This window comes from Ostrea edulis, chromosome 5 (assembly GCF_947568905.1).
Source record: "Ostrea edulis chromosome 5, xbOstEdul1.1, whole genome shotgun sequence".
NCBI classification, from domain to species: Eukaryota; Metazoa; Mollusca; class Bivalvia; order Ostreida; family Ostreidae; genus Ostrea; species Ostrea edulis.
Window position 1 is genome coordinate 14,003,615 of NC_079168.1, and position 11,566 is coordinate 14,015,180.

The following is an 11,566-nucleotide window of genomic DNA, read 5'->3' on the forward strand; positions in this document are numbered from 1 at the left end:
ACGTATCACGTGTCACGCTATGTAAATATGATCATTTATTATTTACCTAGTGTTTAAAATTGTTTACAAGTTCTTTCTCACGGAGTTTTCATATATGCGTTGTAAATCTCCAGTATATATATCAGAATTAATTATATCCTGCCCAGAGGAATAATTAAATTTAAAAACAACACCTCAGTATTAGGAGACAGTTTTTTAAAATCACGATTTATTTTGATATACTATGTACTGAGCGCGAATGTGCACACCTTAGCAGAATAATTTTCAACCGAACAATGTGGGTATGTCTCTTATTGCACATTCTATTCATTAAGATTGATTTTTTTTAAATTAAGGTCACCTGAAAAAAAAGCTTTAACAAATTGATTCACTTAAGTGAAAAATATTTTATATAATTTGAATAGGTTTGTGGATATTTTCATTAAATTATCTAGGTGGAGTAAATATGTTTACATTTAGCTTAATGTTATGTTTGATGCTTTTATTTATACTATAGGAATTTTGTTTTTGATATTATAGTAAACTCTAGTTAACTATAATATTTTTGTTAAGGTCACCTCGCTTAAACTATAAAGACTCCATATAAGCTTACCATATGCCATACAGACCCAATGATAATAATTATTCAATACTTTAGTTTTCACATCCCCCTTGAAAAACAGGAGGTATATTGGTTTGCTCGGTCGGTAACTAGATGTTGTCCATTCTTTCCTAATGAATACCAAACTTGGTGTACGGACAGTCCCTAAAAATTAGTTGACCCCTATTGATTTTGAGGTCAAAGGCTAGAGGTCAAATTACTCCAGATATTAGTTTGCGGGAAAGACTTCAAAGTTGGGACAATGATACCCTCCAAGAAGTAGATAACTAACACAATGTCAAAGATCATAGGTCAAGCTATTTCTGAGAATCTTTTGCTGAACAGACATCAAACTTGGTATACTAATAATCCCAATTTTTCACTATTCATTATAGATATCTTAAATGTTAGAATTAACCCCACACGATGGCCATACATTTCTTGTTATGAATGAGGCTTTGAATTCAACATCGAATTTGTTTAGGTTTTGAATGCAGGGTAACCTTTTATGACATTAAAAATACAATAAAGATACGCTTTCAAACATTCCTGTAAAAAACATTGTATTCGGCGAAGCAGAAGTATATGTTAGGTTTCCGTCAGTCTGTGTGTCTGTCCGTGTCTGTCAGCCCAGCGAATCAAGTTTCCGCACTTTTTTTTTGTCATGCTTGCAGATCAATTTGATATTTGGTACATTGCTTTACCATGACAAGTTACAGATCAAGTCCATTTACTTTTTTGGCTGAGTTATAGCCCTTGAACTTAGAAAATATGGATTTTATTTTATGGGACCTGGGTTATTCCTGTGCATAAACTGTTGACGTATTATTATTCACGCAAAATATTACGCAGACGACTTGACTTGGGGTCGGTAAGGGCTATGCATTACGCAGACGACTTGACTTGGGGTCGGTAAGGGCTATGCATTACGCAGACGACTTGACTTGGGGTCGGTAAGGGCTATGCATTACGCAGACGACTTGACTTGGGGTCGGTAAGGGCTATGCATTACGCAGACGACTTGACTTGGGGTCGGTAAGGGCTATGCATTACGCAGACGACTTGACTTGGGGTCGGTAAGGGCTATGCATTGCTATGCAATATTTACAGAATGCTTGTTTATTTTGTTGTATAAGAATACTGGATTGACACTTTGGTCAAATACAGGACTTTATCGTGTGTTCACACCTGTTCCTATAATGATGAATAGAGCTGTATATAAAACTGTGTTCTGCAGGCTAACAAATGAAATAATGATATAATATATCAAGCTATATTTGTGAAACGTGATCACAAACTGAGACATATTGACGTTTTCCTTTGGGTTGTTAAATCAAATTTGCTCGACACATTTTTCATATATATCATAAAAGCTATTTTTCGATCATGAAAAGGGGTTCTGTAAAACTTTCGAATGGTTAGATTATGGTTTCCTTATGGTTATAATTCACAATTGCTGAGTGTTTTCATTGTATTCTAACATAATCTTCAAGAATCGAGAATCAAAGACAGCCATGTCTAACCCTGCAAATGATAGAAATATCAAATTGAATTTCTTAAAGATAAAGACAAACGACTTAAACTTATTGTATTTACCGCCAATCATTACAGAATGTAATTCACTATTTGATTATGACGCCATAAATACGTAAGTTAAGTTACGAGTATTTGCATAGTATTTTGAATTAAAAAATATGTAGCACCGGCCTCGAACAAAATTATATTTACATAATTTGAAAAGTACACTGTAATATATAACACACATCAATTTAGTGATATTTGATGCCTGTCCTCGCCTTTTTCCTGAAGAAAAGACTGGAGTGAAATTGTTTATTGCCTTGTGGTTTATACAAATCAGGAAAAATCGCATGAATACGATTGATTGGAATCATTGTTTTGTCTCAGATTCCGTAGCGGTTTTTATATGTAGTGTGTTCAACGAGATCTCGATTTCTGCGTTAACTTGGGCATCTTTTAGATATGACGTCACAGCCAATTGCGTTACGTTACGAGGCGTTAAGCGATGAAACATTAAGCGTGAGTTTCGAGGACTTGCGTTCTAAAGTCAATTTTCAAGAATTCAAAACAAGCACATGTAACTATCTTATAGTGAGATTAATGCAAATAATGTGAATTTCGATGACAAAATTGCATTCGGTTGTTCTAATGATTCGAGAACATCCAACAAACTAAGTAAATATATACATAAGGTAGACGAAATACCCGATACATCATACTGTGAATTCTTTGGACATTGCCTTCCACCACCAACTCCATAAATTTAATCCAACAACTCATGTTTTTGGTATTCCGATATTCGCCAACAACATTATGAAATTGATCTTTAAATTATTAGGTATATATTTTTTATCAGAAATAAATCGTAATTTAGACAACACTAATTTGTATACAGGAGATGTCAATCGGAACCCCTCGAAAGTCTTGCGCACTCGAGTGCACGAGACATTCGAGGAATTCCGATTGCAAGAGATGTCCAAGTAACAGATAATTTTCTTAACTTCTTTTTCTGAAGAGTTCCAAAATTGTACAGTTCTAATACAAACTTCCGGCAGAGATCGTCTGCACCAAACCAAACTATTCCATGCAGGCATTGTGGGATAGGACATTCCCGCGAACAGCTTTTGATAAAGATGGGGATAGGGTCATCAGAAAGAAATGGCATCAGCTGAACAAATTATACTTTTTTCATAGTTAGTTGGTAGTAGGCACATGATATCTCTACAAAGGCACGAAGTGCAGTGACTAATTCCGACTTGAATTCATAATTGATTCTCAATCTCAGTCTCGCATGTGTTATGTTTAAATCCATGTTTTTTCTTGAAGTGAAAGTAGAAAAGTTACATATGATCTATATTATTTTTACTTCAACGTTTTACAAGTTTAGCTTTTGAAAAAAGCTTAGAGAGTCAGCCACTGGATTTTTATCCTTGTTGGATTGTGTTTCAGCATTAAACAAACGTTATTATTGGGGGGGGGGGGCAGAAATCATCTTTTCCGCTTTTATTTTCATAGTTAAAGCAATACAAGCTGTATAACTGACGGTATTTTTTCAACTATCCAATTATTCACCAAATAACACCTACCGGTATAACTAATATAATCCCCAAGATCTGAAGAAAAATTCTGCAAAATAAACAAGGGAATATTGTTTGAGAGCACACCTACAATGAACGTTTCGTATAAACCGCCATTGTGTCGTATACACGGACATGGGAACGATGATTGCCGAACATAATCGGGTTGCTGAGACCGAGGCCATATATTCAAAGACGGAAACTGACGCGGGTAACTACACGTTTCGTGTCGTTTGTTTTAAAGTATTACGTTGTTTCATGAATGACTAAAAATACTATGTAAGTGTAAAAAGGTAATAATTACGCAAATGTGCCACTCAAATGAAATTTTGATTGTGAATTTTCTATAAAATTGGCATGTTAAACTGTTTACAAATCTAACACGTGCTCAGTGCCTCTCTTTCGCTTTTTCCGAACTGGTGACCTCCAAGGACAATGCACATTGGAGGTTACGAGCAGGAATTACTGATAGGATGACAATGATTCATGAATTAACATTTTCTGCTAATTTGACGGGTTTATTGCTTCAGATTCACTCTGATTCTATTAAGTTATATTATTCAATCACAATCACATATACATGTATGTTAGCTATTTGTTCTTTTATTTTTTAATTTATTTACCGTCAGTTACAGCTTGTATTGCTTTAAAATAACCCGCGTTTCTGGACCGGGTCCGTGGGACATTCTAGCTATATTAAAGCCTCTAATTGACATGATTAAAAATGAACATTTGAAATACAAATTCTGGCAAGTTTTGAAAATGCATAACTTTAAAAATCATGAAATATTTAAGAAAAAGGGTGTAAAAATGGATCGTCCGTACAGGTGCCTTGATTGGTAAAATGCTTTTAAATGTAGAATACACCAATATTTCGCTGCAAATGTACATATGAACGTAAAGATAAAACTCCACGAAATAGCTTCAGGGGCCAAGCATCATATACAGGGATTTTATTTACATTTATATGCTTCGCTGCGTAAAACACAGGTAAGAACTGCGAACCAGTTAAATTTGACGAGTTTACATAAGGAGGTATGCTACACCAGAGTAATTTGATGTAGATGAAAAGTGGAGGGTATGTACAATAATATTTTGAAGTTGAAAATTTTCAAATTTACTTTATTTTGTCAACAACAAAAAACAGTTTTAGTAGAAGGTAATCTGGAAAAAATTTAAGATTCCTGTTGGACTCGAACCTGCGACCTACAGTTCAGCAGTCGGTATTCTAACCTACTGAGCTACTCGGCTAAGTATTTGAATGAAAAAGGAAAAGTCAAATATTGCTGATATCGATTTTTTCATCCATGTTTTTAAAGGAAGTCAGCCATTATGACGATGTAGAGTACGACCTTAAGAACCTACAACACTGCCAGTTTACGTTGAAGGTTTCTATGCAATTACTTTTCCATTTACTAAAATGTTCTTATTTCTACTGATATTACAGATATGATTATGGTGTAAAAAACAAATTTTAATCGTAAAATCAATAAAACGGAATTCTTTAATTCGTAACAAAGTTCTTAGGAATGACGTACTTAAAGATTACCTTCAAAGTGGGAACCAGTTTAATTTACACCAGTTATAATTTTTATCGAGCGAGGAAAATAATGTGTTCGTTTTGTAAGACTTTCTTATTTTAACTGAAAATACAGATATCTGTTGTAGACAACATATTCTATATTTGCAAATTAATGCACACAGATCACAGAATTCTTTTTTACTGCTACGAAGTGATCAAGAATGACCTACTTCAAGATCACCTCAATGCCCACAATTCCAAAGAGCGCATTTGAAGTTTTTCGTATGATAACTAGTCAGCCCGAGGGCTGACTACTTAAGTTTCCTTTTGTACTATATACATGTACTCGAATTTCGTACCTTGCAAATTTAATTCATTTTTGAAATCTATGCTATTTATTAAATGAAACCTCTGTAATTAGGCCGAGTTGTAATCGCAGATATACATTATCCCAAATTGGTATGTGTTTTGTGGTAGTGTCTCTGTGTAAAGACGCAGAGGACTATAGGTAGTATGCGTTACGATATTCCGTATCATGACGTCATGCATATAAATTGCATGCCTTTTTGCGAGATGTTTCATTCAAAGTATATTTGACCTTATTGAATTTTACCCCAATTTAACCGTTAAAAATTAACTTGATTTTTTTTGTTTGTTTGTTTTTTTTGTTTTTTGTTGGTTTTTTTGGGGTTGTTGTTGTTGTTGTTGTTGTTGTTGTTGTTGTTGTTGTATTTTTATTTTGAAATACAGACAGATTTGAATAGAAAGTTTCATACTTTAACTAAACTCATTTCATTTACATGTATTCGCATTCATATTTCCCTGTTTTATCATAATAACCGAACAAGGTTTATGAACAGCACAGAGAGTGTTACTTCAGTCATTAACGTCCATTCAAACATCGCAATGCTTAGTGCAGGGGAGGCTCTCACTCACAATAAAATGAATTCACGTTGTTTAGATTTCGCCTTGAAGTCGTGGCTGGATCTTTTACAGAAGGTGGCACATACCGCAGGTGTAGTTGTTTGTTTTTTTTTTACTATGTAGCATCATAAAGTAATACATAAAAAGGTGACGATAACGAACAGTGATCATTCTCATAATTCCTATAACGAATACAAAATTAAGAGTAGGGCAAACACGGCCCCTGGACATACCAGAGGTGGGATTAGGTGCCTTGGGAGTAGTAAACATCCCCTATCGACCGGTCATGTATTATTTATAATCAAAAACATATTAGTGGACTTATTCAGTTGAATGAAAATGTATGGTTATCAGTAACTTTCCAGATTTTAGGATAGATGGGATGATCAGTATTCAATAGAGCACATGGTAATCTGCATAAACATTTTCCTAGGTACATGCAATTGCCAAAAACTACCATACGATCACTTTTTGAGCTGCTTAGAAAACGTTTAACATGTATATCATGTAAATGATTAGAAATGTATTCGACACAGATATATCTTATCCAAGAAAATCAAGCGGATTGAGGGATCAGATCACATCCTTACTTTACAATTTTATCCAACACGTTAATAAGATGTAAGAAAAATAACTACAATACGTACTTTTAAAGACTTCAAACAAGCCTTTGACACTGTTTGGAGAAAAGGTCTGTTGGGTGAACTTTTCACATAAGGCATAAGCGGCCAATGCTTCAAGTATATTACAAATATACATTACGGACTTAAATCACTCATAATAATAAATGATAGGTCAACCGATTTTTTTTTTATTATTATTATTATTTTAAATGTTGGAGTTCACCAGAAATAAAATCATCTCCATTTTTATTTTCTCTGTATATCAACGATTTAGAAAATTTTTGCTGATTATAATTTTGTCAAGTTACAAAGCTTTACTACCTACCTACCTAGTCCTTGTTGCGCCCATGGGCACATAGGGCAAGGACTAGTTTCTTCCATTCCTCTCTGTCTTTAGCAGTCTTTTCAATTTTGCCCCAGGTCATGCCAATCTCTCTCATTTCTGTTTCGACAGTTCTCCTCCAGGTGGTCTTTGGACAGCCTTGCTTTCTTTTTCCTTCTGGAGTCCATCGAAGTGAGACCCTAGTGATGTCATTGATGGGTTTCTTTAAGACATGCCCGATCCATCTCCAGTGGTATTTCATAAATATGGTGCGCATGTCTGAGAATTTTGTTCTTGCATGTAAATTCTTTACTAACTCAATAAAAAATTACTTGTGTGCGTATTTGAAACTTCTAATGCTTTTTGATGATATACTGTAATTTTGGCTGAAATCCCGACGATCTGCGAAATGCTTTGAATGTGTTTCACATTTAATGTACAGAATGGAAACTGAAAGTTGATATATAAAAGACTAAAATATTGATTTTGTTCTCAAAGGAAGACTTTTCTTTCATTACAACAATATGAGTGTAGAAAATGTTAAAGAGTTTAAATGCCTAGGTGTTTTTTTCTATATCTGGCTCCTTTCTAAAAAGCTAGAAAACATTCATGTGACCAAACGAGAGGGGGGAAAAGCAAAATATGGGGTAATCAGGAAAATTAGGCAATTTAACCTTCCTATCGAATGTCAGTTAGAATTGCTTGAAAAAATGATTATGTCAGGGTTTTAGTGTTTGTTGGTTTTTTTGGGGGGTTGGGGGGGTTGGGGGGGGGGTATATATATATGGGGGTTTTGAAAGCCTTGTTAGTATTGAGAGTTTTTTTTTTAATTATATCGGAAAAGTAGTTATACATGTAGCCCAAGTCATATGGTACAGTGTACATGTATATGGTGAAACAAGACGCTCTCCGATATCTGTCATGGTGTTTACGAGAATGGCATCATATTAGAATTAATCAATTAACCCCAAAAATAAAAACACGGACATTTATTTCGATATTTTGCCACTTATTCTGAAGTGGGAAATGGTATCAACTCATTGATCAGTAGGAAACATAGACTTTTTTTATTTTACTACTGCTGGATGTTTAATATTGGAATGATCAGTTTTTGTGTAATCATAATCAAAATGAATTAATGTTCCTGTTAAATAAAGACTACAGGACCAATCTATACAAAAACAGGATTCCTGAAATAGATACTTAATCTTAAAAGGGTCTGTACAAGCTTTTAAATCAAAATTTAATGTGAAAAATACAATTAAAGGGAATTTCCACTTAAACTCTGGAAAATACTTGTGAAATTCCGAACTTAAAATCACTGTCTGTCAGTCGAGCAGGGATATGGGCAGGTATACCACTAGATGAAAGCTAACGCGCTTCATGAAAAGTAGGCCGCGTTGTGAAGCGTAACAACTCATCCCTCATGTATTTATCTTATATTTACATTCTGCTCCATTTCTGTAGGAATTCCACGCTGTTAAAATACACGTACTATATTCATCAAGAGTTGTACGCAAATTATTCACAAATGCATCGTATTCATGTGGAAATGGCTAATATTACAATCAAGGCAAAACTATACAGCTGAAATTCAGTATATAAACTGTATATTGTCCAGAGTGTAGTGCACTTTCTCACATACAAAAGAACTATGTTAACAAACGCTATTTTACAAGACAATTTTTTTTTTATTTTCAGATCTTATGTCAAAACCAAATTTGAAGTCACGGAAAAAAGCAATGTACAAATGTTTATGATAAAGATGTATGATTTAGCCTGTCCACCATGATTTTAATGATCTTTTTTTTTTTAAACTTTCATACTATGATCTTGCATAACTTGTATCTCCGAGAAAAAATATGTGATTGTCCTCGTGTACAAAATGTTATGAATGGTTTTGAGAGAACAGCATTTAAAGAATAAATATGGAGTTTTATGACCAATTGAAAGGTCCATGCTTATGATCGAGAACACCGGAATTTGAAACATTTGAGGTTTATTACTGACAAAACACTGGCACATGTAAGTGTGTAATATTTAGATATCTCGGTGCACCGGTAAACACTGGTAAGTTATCTCAGTGCACCGGTAAACACTGGTAAGTGTGTAATATTTAGATATCTCAGTGTACCGGTAAACACTGGTAAGTGTGTAATATTTAGATATATCGGTGCACCGGTAAACACTGGTAAGTTATCTCAGTGCACCGGTAAACACTGGTAAGTGTGTAATATTTAGATATCTCAGTGTACCGGTTGTAGTCACGGTATGCCAGATAGCACGATGCAGAGCCCTCATTTTTGAAATGCAGACTTATACCCTGTGCTCATAACTGTAGCAGGCGTCTTTATCGCGTCAACGTCTTTCGCAACTCGTGACCTTGACATTCACCCCTAAAGGCTGGTGCTTGGCGAAGGTACATATGTAGAGCGGCGTTGGGATCGATAATCGAACCAGGGACAGGTTCTAGAAAATAAATCAGCGTGTAACTGTTTTAAAGTGCATTGTTTCATTGGTTTAAGTTATAATTATTTACAATACTTTCTTTCGTTTGCATAAAAGTTATTGTACAGAGGGGTGCAATCTGTACAATAAATTTTATACAAACGAAAAAAAAGCATTCTCTCACAAGAGGGCGCGTTACCCAAGCTTCACTTACAGTGCGAATAGCGCACGGAACTCTGGGTAGAAAATGGTAACAAAGTACCGATTACCATGTAAAACTTATACGGTACCAATTTTGATGCACTAGATGCGCATTTCGACAAATAATGTCTCTTCAGTGATATCCAAGCTGAAATATTGAAAATCCGAAATAACAATAAACTTGTAAGAACTAAAAAAAAATCTGTGCCAAAGATTGGAGTCAAATTCGTCAGGATCAGAGCTATGCATGAGGGAGATAATCCTTAATTTTGAAGTAATGTCTTGTGTCATGAATATTCATAACATCAATGTAAAAATTGCACGTGGTGTGACGTCATAAGTTTGAGGTTGACACAAGTAAGAATCTATACATACGACGTGGAGAAAGGTGACACTGGCTGACTTTTTAGAGTTTCAAAATTATTTGGATGACATTGGTTATCTCATATATACCTGGTAATGGATAATGAAAAAAAGAAGCGAGGATTAGGGATTGGGCACAATAAGTATTTCACAAACTTTAGATACATACAACACGTGCTTTTGCAGTTGAGAATCATTACCATCGATGTGTGAGTGGCGGATTGGGATCCCCCTCCCCCTTTTCGGCCACTAATTCACAAGGCATTACATGGTTAAAAACATTCAAACCCAGCACAGAACATAAGTTGCCCTATGTCCCCCATGGGACGAAGTGGATTAAGAAACAAAACATATTGAAATCAGAGATAATGCGAGTAAACTCCAGATGGCTGAGTATTTTGGCTAATACGTCCCCCTCCTTTTTTCCGGAAATCCTGGATCAGCCACTGTGTTCATGTACATATGTATGTTAATTGAAAACTTTTATATGTTGCATTTATTATGTTTTCATCATTGATTGATGTTACAAAATTGGTGTTTTCTGTGTTCATAGTTTGGCGGTTGGAGTACTTTCTGATTTAAAGTATGACTAAGAAAAAGGAAAAAGTATCGCAACATGACACAAGAATTATAAAACAAAACAAATCACCATTGTGAAGGATTTTATCAAAGTCACAAATGTTTCTTTGTTTTGGTTTGTATTTTTATGCCCCCCTTTGAAAAAGAGGGGGCATATTGTTTTGCAACTGTCGGTCGCTCGGTCTGTCTGTCGGTCGGTCTGTAAACCATGTGTTGGCTGCTTAATATCTTGAGAACCATTCACTTGATGATAATGATATTTCATATGTGGGTTGGTTATAAGTAGAAGAGGACCCCTAGTGTTTTGCAGGTCCAAAGGTCAAGGGTTAATCTACTCTGGACATAGGAATATAATGTCTGCTCAATATCTTGAGAACCCTTTGCTTGAAAAACATCAAACTTATCACACTGGTACATCCTAAGGAGTAGATGACCCCTATTGATTTTGAGGTCATATGGTCAAAGGTCAAGGGTCAAACTGGACATAGGAATATACTGACCATTCAATGTCTAGAGAACCCTTTGCTTGACAGACATCAAACTTGGCACACCAGTACATCTTCAGAAGAAAATGACCCCTATTGATTTTGAGGTCACGTGGTCAAGGGTCAAACTGAACATAAGAATATAATGGCCGCTCAATATCTTGAGAACCCTTTGCTTGACAGACATCAAACTTAGTACACTGGTATATCTTCAGGAGAAGATGACTCCTATTGATTTTGAGGTCGCATGATCAAAGGTCAAGGGTCAAACTGGACATTGGAATATACTGTCTGCTCAATATATTGAGAACCCTTTGCTTGACAGACATCAAACTTGGTACACTGGTACGTATTCATCAGAAGATGACACCTATTGATTTTGAAGTCACATGGTCAAAGGTCAAGGGTCAACCTGGACATTGGA

General features: G+C 35.1%; 2 long non-coding RNA genes across 3 annotated transcripts; one reads left to right on the forward strand and one right to left on the reverse strand.

The window, feature by feature from the left end:
- The first annotated feature begins 3 nt into the window (after window positions 1-3).
- Window positions 4-9,271, forward strand: LOC125650869 (uncharacterized). 2 transcript variants are annotated; one of them, XR_007361157.2, is made up of 4 exons: window positions 4-281; window positions 4,995-5,063; window positions 7,199-7,335; window positions 8,768-9,271. It is a non-coding gene; the product is annotated as an uncharacterized LOC125650869 (long non-coding RNA). The 2 variants fall into 2 exon arrangements; XR_007361158.2 differs by lacking the exon at window positions 4,995-5,063.
- LOC125650870 (uncharacterized) lies at window positions 3,083-7,203 on the reverse strand. Its single transcript, XR_007361159.2, has 3 exons — window positions 7,070-7,203; window positions 6,769-6,855; window positions 3,083-3,266 (listed from the first exon to the last, which is right to left on the reverse strand). It is a non-coding gene; the product is annotated as an uncharacterized LOC125650870 (long non-coding RNA).
- Window positions 9,272-11,566: the final 2,295 nt, after the last annotated feature.